Source organism: Pteropus medius, unplaced genomic scaffold, assembly GCF_902729225.1.
Source record: "Pteropus medius unplaced genomic scaffold, Ma_sr-lr_union100, whole genome shotgun sequence".
Classification (NCBI taxonomy): Eukaryota; Metazoa; Chordata; class Mammalia; order Chiroptera; family Pteropodidae; genus Pteropus; species Pteropus medius.
This window is the reverse complement of record NW_024345861.1, coordinates 4502829-4522024: the sequence shown is the minus strand read 5'-3', so window position 1 is coordinate 4522024 and position 19196 is coordinate 4502829.

The window sequence follows — 19196 nt, the reverse complement described above, 5'->3', positions numbered from 1 at the left end:
GTGGGCCTTGGTGCCTAGGACTAAGGGGTTAGGGGATCGCGGGCTGGCTGCAGACAGTGCATGTGTGAGTGAGGAAGTGCTAACCTTCCTTTCTCCCTCTCTCTGCTAGCACAAGGCTGCAGTTCTTTGTGTCTGCGTCTCCACTGGCTGTCTGTGCTAGACTGGGTGGGGTGGGGAAAGCCGGAAGCAGCAAATCAGCATCTGGGTCTTGAAAAATGCCTAGAAGCATGGACAGTTTCATTAGAAACCTTCACACATTTGGAGAGAACAAGTCTGCCTGCGCAGTTTACTTCCTCTCCTTTGCCCCCTTTCTTCTCCCACACCCCGCTCCCTATCGCCTTACCTCCCCCATCTAATTTCTCTACCAGCCTCCTCCCTCCCTGGTCATCTGGATCTCATTGTTCTTGCATTTCTCCAGCTGCCTGTCTGCATTTGCAGCCCTGCATGTGCACAGACATACTCGTGCTCACGGCACCCCCACCTTGCAGGCCCTTACCTTGACAACCTCACACCTTTCCCAGAAAGATGTCCTTAACAGAATGGACCTTTTATTCCAAAGTAGGAATAGAAAGGGCCTTGGGTATAGTTAACTGGAGCAAGAGAAGCCACCATGAAGGGCTGTATTTTTCTGCTGGTGGGCAGCTTCCGTTGGTTTGGGATATTTTAGTCATTTCCTAGAGAACATACTATGTGAACAATATATTTCTCCACTTTGGGGGCTTCCCTGAAAGAAGACTGTTAAAAGGAATGTTCAAGAGGACACTACAAAATGTTTCCCCTAGTTTCACCTAGAGGCATTTTGCTACATTCAATTACTGTTCGGTATATGTTTAACCAATGTGCTGAAAAAAAAATAGGCAAAAATCTAGGACATTATATCTTTAAGAATCTAGACTAAAACACCTTAAATGAACTCTGCAGCAGACAGAAAAAAAATAAATAAATAAAAAGGCCCTTCTCTGGCCCTTGCTGCTTTTGCCATTATTCATGATGTAATTTTTCAGGTGTTAGTTCAGCAGAGAAAGATTGGAACAGGGCTTGTTGCTAGGACATGAATGAAGAAAAGGAATCCCATTGGTTCTCTGGGACTTCACTGGAACCAATGGGAATGAAAAGGATGGAGAGGGGAAAAGTCACCCCTCCCCCCAAAAAAGACTCTCAGGCTGGACTATTGTGTTTGCTATGTTAAAGTAAAGTGAGATACTGTAAATCTATGGGGTTTTTTAAATCTACTTTTTAGGGTTTAAGTGGGTAATGTTGTCTGATGAACTAATGCTGAAGAATGAGCAATGAAGAGGCAGCTTTGTTCATACTGTCCTGGGTTTCACTAATAGCTCACTGTCACTGAAGTCGAGCAGTATGCAAACAAGGCGGGGCACATTTCACACCCTTATCCTGCTGCCACACACCATTCAGGGAATGCAATTATGCTAGAGCTGGAGGCGGGGGAGGCTAGAGTGTGGGTAAAGATGATTCTTCTAGTTTAAATCACAAAAAGGTGAACCCCAAACAACCTTTTACAATGTAAGTGAAACAGCTCTGTGCGTAAACCAGGGTCTCAGCATGTTCTCTGCCCAAGGCTTCAGAGCCACCTCCCAACATGTCCTGGCATCTCAGTGGGTCACAGCAAGATCTGGCGCAACAAACGTCCAGTTCTGATAATCACCACGTGTACGCACAGTGCAGCAGAAAACATTACAGGGTTCCCAGATCAGGGCTATAAAATGTTCACCTCCTAAGTTGTTTGTGTCTCAGCCTCCCGCCTAGCAAAGTAAGCAGTTTTGTGTACCAGTCATGCTCAGCTGCTTGTTTCTAGGCAGTTCCTTGCAAACCTGGGCAGGAAGAGAAGCTTTGATCCCCGTAAGGCCCCCTCCTTCCCTCCATTGACTGTGTAAGCTTGACAATCATTCCCCTCCCTTGCCATGTTCCATTGTCTGGGCTCTGGCTGTAACCCACACCTTTAATAAATGTGCAAGATTTGGGCTGGGTGACTTGAAACACACTCACAATAAATTGACTTATTGGGTTATAGACTTGGCCAGTTTATTTACACCCTGGAGGGGAGTCAGTCTCTGCCAGATTCCTACTTCAGAGATTCTGTGGCTGGAATCCAGAAACATAAAAGCATTTCTGCTTGTAACCGGAGTACTTCCTAAGACCACAGGCAGTTTCAACCAATTAACATCTCTGGTTGCAATAGAAGATTTTAGGAAACTCAGAAGGACCAGGAGGGTTTTCAACCACAAGTCTTTATTGGATCCATGGCAAGAATGGATCTGATTATTGATTTCTTTCTTGCAGATTTCTGTGACTTTCCAGGTTGTGTAAGATCTGGGGACATGGAGGGTGGAGCATGCGCCGAAAATGGGAGGAGATAAAACAAAAAGGGAGATTTTAAAATAGGCCTTTCTTTTTCTTTCAGCCAAACAAATCCCAGAGGCTCTACTCACGTCCACCCCTCAGCACTGATAGAAAACACAACTCCAAGTACAGACTCTAATTGTACCCTTCAGGTGACAGGTAGTTGTGTGCAGTTCAAAGCCAAAGTCCGGGTTTAGTAAATCTGATTTCAGACAGTTGGCATTTCAGAATAAAAGCATTCAGCCCTGAGCTCCAAATGGAGGTCTCCTTGCAGTCTTTTACCAGAAATCCTGTGAGACACACTTCAGTTAAGGTCTCCACTCAAACCTCACTTTGTTCTCAGTACTCATAAAATCTCAGACTGCTTACAAAGCTGCACAGCCTGAGCTTGAGTGGACGCTCCAGAGACTAGTGCCAGGGAGTGTAAAATGCAAGGGAATGATGTTGCAAGCAGCCACTGGGAGTGGGAGCCTGAGTGGCCACCAAACAGATCCCAGAAAAGAAGAAGGAAGATTACATGGTATCTTCTCATCCCGTGTAATAATGCATTAATCACTTAGGGATCCTTTTACATTTATTAAGGACATAAGTAAAAATCATAAGATCTCAGCTCTCTTTAGAGAGAGAGAGAGAGAGAGAGAGAGAGAGAGCGCGAGAGAGAGAGTGGCAGCCAGTTGAACAATCAATATTAGAGAGAGCTCTGTCATTTAGGCAATATAGATTGTCTTCAAGGCCGGGCTCTAACTTCAATAATGCATTAATAATGCATTAATCACTTAGGGATCCTTTTACATTTATTAAGGACATAAGTAAAAATCATAAGATCTCAGCTCTCTTTAGAGAGAGAGAGAGAGAGAGAGAGAGAGAGAGCGCGAGAGAGAGAGAGTGGCAGCCAGTTGAACAATCAATATTAGAGAGAGCTCTGTCATTTAGGCAATATAGATTGTCTTCAAGGCCGGGCTCTAACTTCAAGCCTCTGAATATCCCATTTATTTATTATTAACTCTGTATAGAAGCACTGTCATTCCTTGGTGCAAAGAACTAACAGGAGCTCTGAAATTTAAGAGATCTGCTTAGTGACACCCAGTCAGCCTGCTTAGTTACACCCAGTTAAAAGCCAGGAGGGAACACCCCCAACTCTGATCAAGAAAAGACCCTCCACCCACAAACAAACTTCAGAAATGGGCACCTTTTCATTGCCACTGGTGAACTATAAGCTAATTATGTTTTCCTGAAAGGGAAGCAAATTATATTGATTGTACAATAGAAGCTATTGTCATTCCCAGTGTATTCGTCATGACTCAGAAGATGCAAAAATATTGACTTGCTCTAAATAGCATTTTACTTTTGTCTCCAGATAGCAATTTTAAGGCACAGAATGACCAGAGATAGTTTTGTTAACCAGTCATATAGGGAGGATAAAGTGACAGAAGAAATGAAAGATATGGGTATAATCCAACCTACCGTGTGTGAGTGACAGAGCACTCTAAGGGAAAGGGTACATGTCTTAGATCTCATGAAAGAGTTAACATAGGTTATCATATATACATATATACATATGTATACACATATATATACGTGTATACATATGTATACGTATATATACATATATATTTACATATATACATGTATATATATACATGTATATATATAAAATTTCTTAAAACTCCCAACAGTGCCTACAATAACAAGAAAATAATGAAGCCCACTGACATCTCTGAAAAGAAGATGATTAATTAAAGTAATTAGGCTGCTCTGAATTATTAAAATATGAAGACTTCTGTAGGAACTAACAAAAAAGCCAGAACATTTTTGCAGTTCAAAAATTAAAACCATATTCTGGTTCATTAGCTGAGATGGGAACTCATACGTTTTAGCCCACAATCTTATTCACAGATGCGTAAGTGTCTAATATTTCACACCTTTGTAATGGCTCTTGCAAAAATATTAAAAAAAAAAAAAAAATAAAAGAAAATGCAACAACCTTACTTCGATTATTTTATTACTTGTAGGGCAGGGGAGATCTTTAAAAGAATGACAATGCGCTTTTCAGGTTTACTTTGAAAATGCCCCCAGGCTTTGAAATGCCAGGTGTGTTGGGGCCTGGAACTAGAGTCAGGCTGGGGACAGTGAAGGGCAAAGAGTCACCTCTTAACATATTCCTCGGCTGTGTCTTCAAAGCAATCATGTTCTTTCCTTCCTACTAAATCAAATTGAACTCCTTAGCCTGACTCTAAAATCTCTCACCATGATACTCTTCTCTATCTGTCCTCACTCTATGAAACTTATTCCAAGTCAGTCAGGCAAATCCCAATATTTTGTTCCAAACAAGATATTCTCACTTCTACATCCTTATTTAGTTGTCTCCTGCCTGAAATGTCCTTTATTTCTCTCAGAACCCAACTTTGGGTCCCCTTGTCCACAAAGCCTTCTGCTCTTTTCTCCCAGACAGTCACATTCAGGACCTGGGACGTTTTTTATTTAATTGCAAATTTGATCATATTACCCCACCCCCCTGCTTCAAAAATCTTCACTTTCACCCTCTGCTTTCAGAATTAATGTTTGGGTACATTAGCCTGGTGTCGTTGTCTTCTAGACTCTGGTCCTGGCCTTTTTCTCTAAACAGTGGTTAACAGTACCCACTCTGGTGCCAAACAGGCTGATGAGAACCCAGCTCTGCCATATACTAGTGTGCTTCAATTTGTTAAACCTCAGTTTCAACAAAGGATTATTAGGATGATTAAGTGAGTTAATATATGTGAAGCACTTAGAACTAAGCCTGGAATGTACTTGGTGCTAACTGAGTGTTTCTTATTACCACTGTAATTAATATATTTGTCCTCATCACAAATCCTGCCCTCTAGCAGACTACTCACTATTCTGCTTGGTTTTCCACCAACATCCATTGTTCATAAAGTCCATCAAACCTACTAGTCCCCAGGACACATTCTAATACCATGCTCTCCCAAATCCTGTCCTGGATTCAGCCATGCAAATCTATCCAGTCCCTAAATTTATCTATATCTCCGATAATGTATAGCACTGTCTGTTTTGTATTCCAGTTTTGCACAGTAATTGAGGATAGGGGCTACATTTATCTTTATCTCCACTCCCCACTTGTAGCAGAAACTGTTAGTGCTCATCAAATATTTAATATATCTTATATTTTCCAGCTTCTCTTGTATGATCTTAGGGTCATACGACTAGTTTAGGTCAATAGACTACAAGCGGAAGTGGCAGATGTCACTTGTGGGCTGAGGGTTGAAAACCAGTGTGCCTTATCCAGCTTTCTCTTTTTCCCTCAAAGGTTACATGTCTCCAGAAAGCGCAACTATAAGATGGCATTCTTCCATCAGTATAGGTCCCTGACAACCTTTTTTGGACGTGTTACCTGAGTAAGCAATAAACCTATGTTGTGTTAAAGCTCTGAAATTTGGAGATTGTCATTACTTCAGCATAGCCTTGCTTATCCTGACTATTATACCACCCTGCCTTTTCAACACTTGATACAGGAAACATAGCACATAAGAGGTACTTAACATTCAAATGTTGAATAAATAGTGCACAAAAAAATTTTTTTGTATACATGTCTAATAATTTAATCTTGCTCAATTAACTTAAATGTTTTACTTTGACTCCTTATCTAGACTGCATATCCTTTGTGGGTTTTTTCAGTTGGTCAAAGGACCTTGTACAGCACTGGATGTGTGTGTAATAAGACTTGCTGATTAATGCAGGGTCAGCCTCAGTTCACCGGTTCACCAGCATCCACTCTATCTGAGATCACGTTTTGGTAGTAAGAGTTCCAACAATGGCTGATTTCTCCAGAGCTACTGACTTTATACACTGTTAGGTTATAGCGAGATGATGGCTGAGTTGTGCAGCAGCTGTCCCATTCCCGAGATCATAGTTCCTCAGTCAAGATAGAAGACAAAACAGATAAAACTATTTGTCAACATTTTTTTAACCCATATCTCATTAATCAAAATTTTGATAGGGCTTTTGCCAAGTGGTTCATAGTATAAACATTTATTTTCCAAACATGAAAGTAAAATTAATTTATTTCTGAAAAGTACTCTTTTTTTTTTCTCCTGTGCTCACTCTAAAATCCAGATGGGTAGAGATCTAGCTGAGCCCCTGTAACAGTGCAGTTTTCTGCCATCTTCATCCCAGAAGGATGAACCAGGAATCACATGTGACTCCTCTTGCCCTTAAATAACTTCTGCCTGTGGCAGGAAACTAAAGATCCAGGTTAAAGTCACAGATTCACCTAATGGGTAACTAATCCTTCTATGTCACAATGACCACCTGTGAAAAAGAGAGGAAAAGAGATTCCTCTCTCCTTTCTCCCTCTTTAGGATAGTAAGACATATAATGAGAAAATGCATTTTTATGCTGGCTTCTTAATAGCAGCCTCTATTCCCTGGAACATTCATACAAATATGCCAGACAAATCTATGTTTCTAGGCTTTCACATTCATCTGGAATATATGTTCTTGCTCCCAATGAGACTATGACACTCAGAAATCTAGGCGTCATGCTTTTTTCATTGTCAGAGTCATGGAAAGTTTTCCCACACAGGGAAAAACTAAAATACCTCCAGAATAGAAGCAACTCATTCAGAAGAAGGATAAACTTTGGATTTCTCTATTGACTGGAGTTTAAGAAAAAGCATTAGTTAAGAAGAGGCAAATTTGGTCCACTCGGGTGGAGAAAGCTCTCCACTCTGGGTTCATGCCATAAAACCAAGATGCCATAAACCCAGAGCCACCTCTTACACACACACACACACACACACACACATCAATACACACACACACACTAAAGGTGAGCTTTAAAGGGAGAATAGTTCAAGAGTGGACATAATCTGAAGTGAGATAAAACAACTAAACCGAGCTCATTTCCAGGATGTCAGAACTTTATACAGAGCATCTAAAATTCAGATAAATACCATCATCCTGACTTGGAAAGTCTGTCGCACCGATGGTAGATTATGCCACTGGTCCCAGGCATCTCTCAACTGTCCTCTTAACTGGTTTTATCCTGTGCCAGCTACTCACAGAGCCTCTAAATGCCAGTTTGTTCTGTGGGGCATTTCCCCTGGGTAGACAGAACAAGCTCAGAGCTGCCGGGTCCACCAGGATATAAGGCTGCTTTGAACCCCTAAATGGGCAAGTTCAGGACATCTCAGAGGAGAAAGGCTGATGAAGGTGACCAAAAGAAATCTCAGCCAGGAGAAATGGATTCATCTGGTCACTGTTTAAAATGCAACAGGGAAGCAAAGTTGTTCTCTTGAGCCAGGGGGGAATGATGGCTGGTAATTCAGAAGTCAGTGACACAGGAGACAGTGGGCTGGGAATTAACTAAGCAGAAGGTGGAGGTGGAAGTGTAGTTGCTCCCCAGTCAAAAACCCTTGTGCACCAGTGACATTGTTGGTCAAGTATTCTACCAAGGCTCCAGCTCCTTGACACAGCGATGCAACTGTCCTGCCTCCTGCTGTGTTGAGACAGGTCATACCATATCCATCCCTATACCTCCCCTAGAGCATGTTAGAAGCAGTGCATACTCAGCCATAGATTTCTCTGCTTTGAGGGCATTTTGTTCTCCTGCTTGGCCTTTGAATTTTTTTTCCTATTTATTAGATAATGAGCAAATGCTAATTATGCACCCAGCTTTGTGTTATACCCTGGTGATTCTAAAATAAATGACATGATTCCTGCACTCAAGAAGTTTAGTTTACTCAGAGATACAGACAAGTAAATAAGTACATTAAGGTAATAAAGTTTCCAGGAAAGAAGCCTCACAGGGCTGCCACTGATTTTCTCTGAACATTCTTCTCTAGGCTTTGAGAATCCTACACTTACCTGGCGTTACTCCTAAATTAGTGGCTTCTCTTTTGTTAGATCCTCCTCCTCCCTGGGTGATATTTAACCCAGTGGCTTTAAGTACCATTTACATACTGACAATTCCCAAATTTGTATCTCCAGCTGCAGTTTCTCCCCTGAACTCTATTTTATACACACAACTGCTCACTGGTATCTGTATTTGGATGCCTAATAGACATCTCAAGCTTATTATTTACCTATTGACTTTTCCTCTTTCCTAAGTTCTCCCACCTCCACCATCAAACTTTTACTCCCTCAGTACATGGCAGGACATCCACCCAATTGCTCAAATAGAAAACCCAAGAGTTATCTTTGCTTCGGCCCCTACATTCATATTCTTCATCCAGTCTATCAATAAATACAGATAAAATCCAGAATCTTCTGCTCTAACTCTCGTAATGGTTGTGAACTTTATTCCCTGAATATGTACATATGCAACATTTTCCATACAATTCATAGGTTTCATAGGAGGAGGAAGTTGTCAATAGATTCCAAGTTAAGAACCCAGGTCATTGGCTGCTATAAATGAGCGTTTATATATGTTTAACATTTTTAGATGTTAAGCTACTTAGGGACAGGAATCTTTCATGAAATTATCTCAGTAGGGCACCTGGCATAGTGCCTCAGACAATTAATCCTTCAATTAAGTCTTTTTAATATAATATAAAGAAAAAAATTAACATTCATTCAATAAATATTTATGGAACACATACCATGTGCAGTGGCTAGTGCTGGTTGCCATGAAACATAAAGATTTATAAAACGGACAGGGAAAGTGAGTCAACAACACAATGAATGGTGTTCTAGCTTCAGGATTCACTAAAATCCAGAGGTGAAATAGGACAAGATAGGCTTGATGAACAGTAGGGCAACCCAACTTGGCTAGAACAGAGGGTTCAGATCATATGAGGGCTCACTGGAGCCAAGATTTAGAGGTGAAGAACAGGGCAATGTCTAACGTATAACACTCAAGCAATACCTTTGTGTGACTGAGTTGGCAGGAAGGATAATTTGGCACTATTCAAAAATCATTATATCATTGATCCTGCACCTCAAGCCTCTCTAGATTCATATTCCATCACTACCTCAACCTTTTGTAGCAGCTTCCTTTATTGTCCCATTTTCATGTGGGAAGAAGGAATATGGGTTAGGTCAAACCACTTAGAGAGTACTACAGCATTGAGGTACTTATAGAGGGCACTGGGTATTGGGGAACTTAAATGGGGACACTGGAGCATTGGGGTACTTATGGAGAACATAGGAGTACTTACAGAGGGCACTAGAGCATTGGTGTCCTGACAGAGGGAACTGAGGCATTGAGGTACTTAGTCAGGTAGTATGTGTAAGTGGTTCACAGGTATGTGTCATGACCTTCCAGCATGATTGTAAGCTCTTTAAGGGTGGCTATTATAATGTCTATCATTATTGCAATACTTAAGAGTTTACAAAACACTTTAACATGCATTATCTTACTTAATCCTTAAAACTTCCCAGTGAAAAAGCTACATTTTGCAATAAGGAAATTCAGATATAAAAAAAGGAAGAGAGATTGAACTCAGGTTATTGAGTATCTACCAAGTGCCAGGCCTTGTCAAACATGTTTTATTTATTTTTCACTGAAGTGACATGAATATTCTTGATTTACAAGAACAGAAACTGAAGTTCAGAAGAGTTAAATCACTTGCGGATCAACAAGAGCTAAGTGATAAAACCAGTCTTTGAGGATAGGACCAGCCCCGTTACCACTAGTAATGAAGGCAATGCTAGATACCTAGCAGATGTTTAATAAATACAACCTTAATTGATGGCAGGATAGATGGTGAATAAGTGATTGTGGAGTGGCCCCTCATAATGATACAGAACACAGAAACTTCTAGAGTCACAGTAACTCAAGAAAAGTCCCCTGCAGGAAAGAACTCTGAGAAATTTGAGCAAAATTTCAAATTTATCACTCCCTTTCATCTAGGAATGCCTGAATTCCATAAATAAATCTTACCTACCATTTTCCTTTAGCCGCTTTCAAAATTCGGCTCATCTTTCTCTTTTAATAGGTATTTACCCAGTGCGTATGCTCCCGACTCTCTGTTCTTATGGCTGTGGATTCTTGGCACCAAAGCCAAGGAAAGAGAAATGTCTCAAATAATGATAGTAGACCATTTATAGCCTTCTCATCACCAGTCCTTTAAATAATAGACAGAAGGATGGTTGTTTCTGAAGCCAGAGAATTTAGAGATGATATTTTTAAGGGAATGGGTCTTTGAAAATTAAATTTACAACCAGATTTTTGTGTGTGTGTATGTGTGTGTGTGTGTGTGTGTGTGTGTGTGTGTGTGTGTAGCAACTTTCATTTAAGACACTCAACTGAATATAATCTCTCTTACTCTATCTGTGCTCCTATTTCCTGGAATATCCCTTCTCCATACCAACTTATCTAATAGAATCTGAAAATGAAATCAGGTCTATGGTCTTACAAAAGATTGGGGCTAGTGATGGGATATGAATCTAGAGAGGCTCAAGGTGCGGGATCAATGTCTAACATATAATATAATGCCCCTGCAGCACCTTGTGCGGTGTCTTATTCATGAGAATTGCTCAATAAATAATTACTGAATTTCATTAGAGTTAAGTGAACCAAAGTGATTCTATGAATAGTGCTCAGAAAAGGGTAGGGTATGTGATACTTGGTTAAGGGGGCAAAATAAAAAGTTGAGAAGCCCTCTTTATCACGGAGTCAAGTCCCTAAACTCAACCAGGTTTCCACATGTTCATTTTTTGGTCAGTAGAATCAGTCACCAAAGCCACTTCAAATTGTCCTGCATGGGATTCAAGCTGCTATTTGATCCAACATGAAGATTTTATTTTCTACAAGAATCCCACAAACATGGTCAGCTTGATCCTGAATTATTAAAGCAAATGGAGACTCATTTCCTTTCCTTTAGAGGTAGGGGCCTTTGTTGGGGGGTGGTGGAATACTGCCAGGACAAAACACACAAGCCAACACAATTACCCACCATCTGTTGTATGGACTAAAGATGGTTATTTAGTGATCAGAACAGACCTCATGGTTCCTGGCCTTGGATCTTCATGGAAAATGTTTTGTGTTCTGACATTGGTTCCTGTGACTCTCTGCATAGAATTCATGAGTGTGTGAAACAGAGATGAAATGACCATGCTCTTGTAAATGTGATGATAATGTATCTCCCATACAGACTGGACAGAAATGCAACTCTAGAAATCTTTTGATTTAATTAATGTTTGCTGCATATTTGATGGATCTGCTAGTGAAAAGGGGCACATGTCGTAGCACAGTCTGATTACTATGGTTTATGAGTCAACTCCTTTCCCAAGCTCTGTGTTATACATTTTGAAATCCCACTGCAATTTCAAAAGCAGAGTTGATGTCTTTTACATGCATCAGAAAAACAGCTTCCCAGAGGAACACTACTAGAGACTCTCACTGTCTTAGGGAGCAGTACTTAAAACTCACACTAATACAAATAAACACAGAGATGAAGCTTCAATAAGGTAGACTCTCTGTGGCATATTTATGGCTGTTGGTTTCTACACAAATAGTCAATTCTCAATTATGCACTCAAATAAGGGACTAATGGTACAGGAATCTAAATGTATGCCAATGAAATGATACCCCTCCTTCTGTTCATTCATTCATCCACTCATCCTTTCAATAACCAAGTCCTGGAGGTTTAAAGTTGACTAAGACATGGTACTTGCCCTTTAGTAACTCATGGTCTAGTAGGGGAAATGGACAAAGAAAATAACCACAAAACAATATGATAAGCACTATATACAATAAAGGTACACAGGTTTGCTCTGAGAATATGGAGGAGGAATGCTTTTATCTTCTGCATTGGGGAAGACCCACTGATACCAGACCAGCTGAAGTAGATCCCTGGCATAGCTAGGCAGGAGCCAGGACACTTTCCTGCAGCCCTGATCCATAGAGCCAGCAAACCAAGCTAACATGAAGAAATTGAAGAACTCTGAGAGCATCATTTAGTTGCTTTGGAAAGCAGAACCTGACACGAGTTTGGAAATCTGCACTGTGGAGCCAAAAGAAATCCAAAAAGAAAAAGAATAAGGAGCAGTGTGTAAATTCTAGAGAAAGTAGTCAGAACTGGCTATTGTCAAATTGGCCTTACATGCTCCCCACAACATGGGCGATGAGTGTGAGTGAGTTTCAGGAACAGGAATGGAAAAGGCCAGAGTGACTAATTCTATCTGCAGTGATTGGGGAAAACCTTGGGGAGGAGTCGTGTATGCTGGTTTTGAAGAATCAGTAGGAATTTGCCATAGGAAATTCATTAATTAGACAACTGAGCATTGACAGTTTTACAGTAGACAGTTGTAGGGGCAGGATGAAGGACAGATTTGGTTTCTCTCTTCTTGAGAAGTCCAGAGTTTGAATTTTTTTTCCCTATGGTATTCAAGGGCACCCATCATCAGACAATTAATATTTAACTCACAATGAATCCCCTTACACATCTACTCTCTTCCAGTTAAGGTGGACTAATTAATTGATCTTTGTCCCCAAATAATTTCTGGCTCTGTAACTTTGTTTCTATTGCCCCCTCATCCTGAAACCTCCTGTCTTTCCCTTTTCTTATTGAAATTACTCATCTTTCTATATCTAACTCAAGTACTGTCCCATCTAGGAACACTTCTCTCACCACCACCAGCGCCCTAGAGAAAATGAATCATTCCTTATTCTAGGCTTCTAAAATTTACTACTTATACCTTCATTGGCTACCCATTCTATTCTGCTTTGGATTAAATATAGTGATTCATGTCTTTTTGCCACTGATAAACAGTAAATAAATAAAAGATAAAACTCCTTGAGGAAAGGGGTGCTTCTTTTTTGTCTTTTTTTAAATTTTGAAAAATTTTCATCTACAGAAAAATTAAATTACTAGTCAATGAACACCCCCAACAGCTCATCCTTAATCCACCAATTGTTAACATTCTGGCATATATGCTTTTTTTTTTTTCTGAATCATTTGAAGGTAAGTTGCAAACATCATTACACCCATCCCTAAATAAATCAGCATGCCTCTCCTTTAAAAATCACAATACCATTATCCCATCTAAAAAATCATCAACAAACCCATTATGGAGTCTATATTTAGATTTTCCTAATTATCTCAAAAATGTCTTGTATAGCTTTATCTCCATTGGATCTAGGATCCTGTCAAGGTTCACACATTGTGTTTAGTTATAACATTTCTTTAGTCTTTTTATCTGGAAGACTTGTTTCTGGATATGAGAATTTCTTAGTCTTTTTTTTTTTAAAACACAGTAGATAATAAATGTTTAATAATGGAAGAAATGGGCAGATGAATGGACAAACAAACCCTAGTGATGCAAAATCCCTAGGCAGTTCCTCCAAGATAGACAGAATTCTACTGGAAGGACATATTTAGAAAGTATCCTTTGTGAAATCACCAGGAACTGAGTAGGGGACCAAGTCATTACCTCCAAACTACCACTTTAATAGTCATGAGCTTCTTCTTAGGCCACTGGAGAAATGGCTCAAGAGTGACTTAGGGAGATAAGAAAATCTGATCCTTCACATCTGACTGAAGATGAGAGGTTCCCAGGAATCAGGGACTCATTATTTCATAGAATGGTAGAGCTAGAAGAGACCTCAGAGATCACGTCCATCTCTCTGACTTTGCAGGAGAGAGCATTCACACCCAGAAATGTACAATGCTTCCTTCAAGATCACACAGGTAAGCTTTGTCCCTGACTCCCTATCCAGCTTCCTTTTAATTTTACCTAGTCATGACAACAATATCTGGGCTCTTTGTCTCCCTTGATCTAAATGATTCACTCAACCTTCAAGCATCAAAGACCGCAAAGGATTCTAGACAAACCTATTCTCAGAAACCCTATCTTACAAGGATGAGCCAGCAACTATACCTTGCCCATGCAGGTGGGGTTATTTTAGAGGGTGCTCGTTGCTGCCAGTGGGGAAAGACTATGAAGCAAACAGCACTTTGAGCAGTCACAGCAAAGAGTGGCAGGAATAAAGCCCTCGATCTCACCAGGCTGAGAAGTAAATATCTCCCTGTTCACTTTGCGTCTTCCATGTCCTGTATTTTAAACGTGTCACTGAACTATTCTAGGACTCATTTGCCTCATCCGTGAAAACAGATCATTGGAGAGCAGTTTATCACCATGATGGCCATTTGCAAGTGTGCTTCCTTTTGGAAATAAAAGTGAAAAATAAGAGAGAAATCAGGGTGAGGGGTGATTCTCATTTCTAATTGCCTGAGGATAAGAATTTATTTAAACCAGCAAAACTGAAATCTCCTCAGGAAGCATTTGTCCTTTCCAAATTTCTTATAGGCAACAGCAACACAGGTTTGCAGTTGGAGAGTTTCATTGTACAGAGAAAAATGACTAGAGAGGATGAGGTGACTGGCTCAGTCATTAATGGATTGAAGAGTGAGGAAAAACCTCAATCATCACTGAGGAGCCAGAGGTTTTGTACAGAAATTCCAGGCTTGGACTTGAACTTGTGACCTTGGCTGAACCTCTTGACTCTTAGGAACCTCATTTATAAAATAAGGGAAGTGGGATAGAATTGCAGTATTTTTTTTTTTTTAACTTCATTACAGTCATCTGATGGTGGGATGCAGTGGTTTAAAATTGTAAAGCCAATTCCCCACCCCATTTCCATTCTGATTTCAACAGCTCCGGAGTGGGATCTACGTTATTCTTAAATAGCCAGGTTTGAGAACCTCTGTTTATAGGATCTCCGAAAGCTGATTCTCAGAAGGGAGTAGAGTCAGTGTAGCAGTGGAAAGGAACACTGGAATTTCACAACTATTCTTGGTGAACAGAGACCATGGTCAGTATTGCGCTTGCTTGTCTGCCTGACTTGATTATTTCCCCAAGCCAAGCACTCCCTTGGAGTGTTCAGTGACAATCAACATTTCCAAGCAACCTGTGGGGACACATGTATTTTTCAACTGAAAGGAAAACAGCAGAAAGCTTGGATCCTTAAACATTCTGGAGGTGTTCAGCCAGCTGTGTGGAGGTCCCTTTCCTATGTCTAATTCAGGCAGTGGGGTGGCCACTGGAGCAAGCAGGAGGGGGAAAGGTCTCAACCACATCTACGAAATGGCTGATCAGTCTGCCTGACTGCTTGATGCCAGTGCCAGCCACTAGCTCCCGACATGCAGAACTTGAAGCATCTGCCAGGCGGGTGCCGGCTTTTGATCAGTATCATGTCTAGCCAGAGACCTGCAGGGAAACGGTCAGGCTCCCTGCAGTTGGCTAGTGGGAATCTTTCTTCAGCCTTGAGAGAGGTGCTTGAATAATTTGAGTACGGATTTAAAAGTGGGGTGCAGGTGGGGGTGGGGAGACTGCATGATGGAGGCTGTCTCCTAATGCCAAGTTTTTCCATTTCAGTTAAAGAAAGCAAGATACCCTTTCTTGTTTGGTGATTGCAGCAGGATTCTTGGGCTGCCTTTGCACATTTGCTACCGTGCCCCAGGGCTTGGAGCGAGCTTTTAGCCTCAGTTGACACATCTATAAAACCCTGAGACCACCAGAGAGGTCCAGGTTTCTCCAGTGTCAAGCTACAGAGTGCGGCAGTGACAGCAACAGAGCTGTTTACAAGGCACTTGAGGACTCCAGCGGAATCACTAGCCAGAAGCCTTCAGGTGGGTCTCTGTCTTCTAACTGGGTCCCCCTGGGACTTCAGCTGGTATCCTTGGGAAATCCAGTCTGCATTCTTAGTGTGGAGACTCAGGGTACCCCGCAAACCTGTGTGTTAAAATGGGTGGCCACTCCTCCCTGGCCCCCTTCCTGAGTAGTCAGGCCAAGTGGAAGCAGAGACCCATCCACAGACAAATAATGTGTATTCTGTGTCTCACAATAGCAGCTATGTGACTTGAAGGGATCTTCTCTTAGAAAACCAGCTGCCCATCAGTTTTGCTTATTTGCTCTAACCTTCAAAGATCCCAGAGTTCCCTTCCTAGTTCAACAAATAAATCCAGTTCCACTCCAGCAGGTTTCAGCCCACAAACTTCTATTGTTACGGGGTCCCCTAAATTTACCCTGTTGGCTCCCTCTCCGGCACCCCAACCCCATTCTGGCTCACCTTTCTTTAGTTTTTTGGGATAAATCAATCTCTCTCGCTCGCTTTTTTTTTTTTTAAATTCTTTCAAAGGGTAAAGAATGTTGACACCCTCTGACACATGCCTCTGATGTCTGGTTAGACTCCAGACGGCTGTATTTGAACGCGTGCTGACGTAATCAGGCAGATTGGGTTAAACCAAATATTACAATTGCAAGAACTCATCTGGAGCTAATAACGTTGAGGCCACCGAAAGGAAAAGGGCCCTGCTTTGGGGCTGGCCAGCGGCACAGGCCATGCTCGGCCAACGCTGCCACCTTCGGTGGAAGCAGGGAATAGGGCGCGCCTCCCTGGCCTTCCTGTTTTGTTCCTGAGTCACTGGCCCCCACGCAGACACCTTCCCCAGCCAGCCAGACCAGGGCTATTTAAAAAAGTTAGCGCCTCTCCATAGCACTTGGTGTAAAGATAGCTAGTCTGACTGCCCTGGCTTTTCTCTGGGGGAGAAAAAAAAAAGAAAGAAAAGAAAAAGAAGAAAAAGACAACAACATCCCAATTTTAGAGCCAGGGCTGGCTACAAAGGCAGTTGCAGTCGGAGCTCGATTAAACACGTGTCCCTTGGATTAAACAGATCATGTGTCACTGGCTCACTTAGGAGGAAAGCTCGTTTAAGTAAGAATTTTTATTTTGCGGGCGAATGAAGGGGACGCACAACTCTGGGTTATGTCGGCACACTGCTGAACTGCAAGTCACATGCTAAATCCTGAAATGATGAAAACATCTGTTTTCGCTTTAGAAAAGCAAGGCTCTGGCGGTGAAGAAGGGCGGGGGAACGGAGGGGGTGGCTTTGCTCACCATCGCCATCTGCCGAGCCTGGTGTGGAAACGCGTGGGTCCCAAGCACAATGCAGGTTACCCGCTCACCCCCAGGAAGGGGGAGATCAACAGGTGGGGGTCTCTGCACCGGCGATCACTCTACTGGGAGGACAGCCCTGATTTTGCCCTGGAGACTGTGCAATTTTGTATGGTCTTGGAGTGTTCATAACAAAGAGCTTTGTCCCTGGGGACTGCTCTGGGGCAGAGGAGGAGGAGAAACAGCAAATGAATTCCCAGGTTGGGAAGGAAGGAGGTAAAGGAGGAGGGGAGTAGCTGGTTGGTGGTTTGCAGGCAGTAAAATTTGCTGTTCCTTCTGGCTGAAATCTACCAGAACAAAGAAATCGCACTGCTTCTCTAGGAAAACTCCCAGCTGCACTTCCCCCAGCCGTCCTTCTTTCCTGCTAATGTGGCTTTTATTCAGCATGTCTGGGAATGTTTCAGCATTCACAGACACCATTCTGATCAGGCTGGACTTGATCAACCTTTTAAGGTGAAATCCACTCAGCCTCATATGAATGGGGCGCTGGAGATGGATTCTGAATAGGAGTCATACTGACAGCCAAGCCACGGTATTCTATCAATATTAAGCAAATATTTACTACCTGCCTGCTAGGTGCCCAGCACTCACTCAGCATAATTATTAGTTAAAAAAACAATACAAATATGTCAAAAGAAAATGTATGTTTAATGTCAAATGACTATTCAAGACAATGAAAGATGTGAGTTCAGAGGCAGGGAGAGGATTCCAGACCCTGATTCGACTTTTTCCCAGTGTTTGGGAGTAATTCCGACAAGTCAGATTCTCCCAATTACTCCTTGTATAGCCTAATCCCCTAAATAACTGGTTTCAGTCAACCTGCTCCAGCTTTGACCTATATTCCCCCAGCCTTATAGTTAAATCCTTCCCTACAGTTCCTGAGGAGCTTGTTGCCAGAAGATATCACTGCTATATTACGATCCAAACTGCATCCTACTACCCGCAATCAGAATTGGGTGGGTCCTAAACTTCACTCCCAGGCATTGTCCCTGGGCTGGAAGCAAAATTGCGAGCTACAACCACGTGAACAGTGCTTCTCAACAATACATGGGCAATGAAGGGTTACTCTAAAAGAGAAAGAACTCTGGTCACATGAAAAGTTCCAATCTCATTAACCCCTTTATTCCTCTTACACTCATCTGCTAAACACACCCTCAGCTCTCTGCTGACCACTTTGAGGTGCCCAAAAGAGGAAAGTCTACTAATACGATCTGATGTCAATCTGTCTGTTCATATAAATTCTCAAATTCAAAGAGAAATAAAGGTTCTCTTTTGAGGCCTAATTCTTCCCAATCTTCTATTTCATCCCAAAGTAAATATAGAAAGAGCTGCCCTCTTCATAGGTCTGAGAAACTTACAGGATGAGTGAGAAAAAGATTTATTTCCATTTTACGGTTGGACAAATAATATAAGAACCAACTCAGTCCTTACAGATCTTGCCATAAACTAGCTATATCCCTGGTGGCCACATGTTTCCATAGGACCCAAGTGCTTACTTTGTTAGGGCCCAAACTAATTCTCAAAGCTGGTATAGGTCCGCTAGTCACTGCAGCTGCCCTGTTCTGGTGTTAGAAAATTATTAGTTCAGGAGAACCATGCAAATCAATAAAATCAACTTCAGTTTTTGTTTCAGACTTTAAAAGATTAGAAGATGAGACTTTATTCTAGTCTGGTTTGATATTGATCTGCCATGGAGAGTTTTGATGAATTCTCTTTGTTTTACAAACTGAGAAAACCTGTTCACTGACCCATATTTCTCTTCTGACTCTTTCCTTGACACTTTTTTCTCATTTTTACCTAGTTTTGCAACAGGTTTGTGTTTTGATCCATTGGGGACAGGATATAAAAAATTTCAGGATGCATTGACATTTTTGAGTTCAGAATTTAAGGTGTTTTGTCAACATTCCTCAAAATAAAAATATCTGAACTAGACTCAA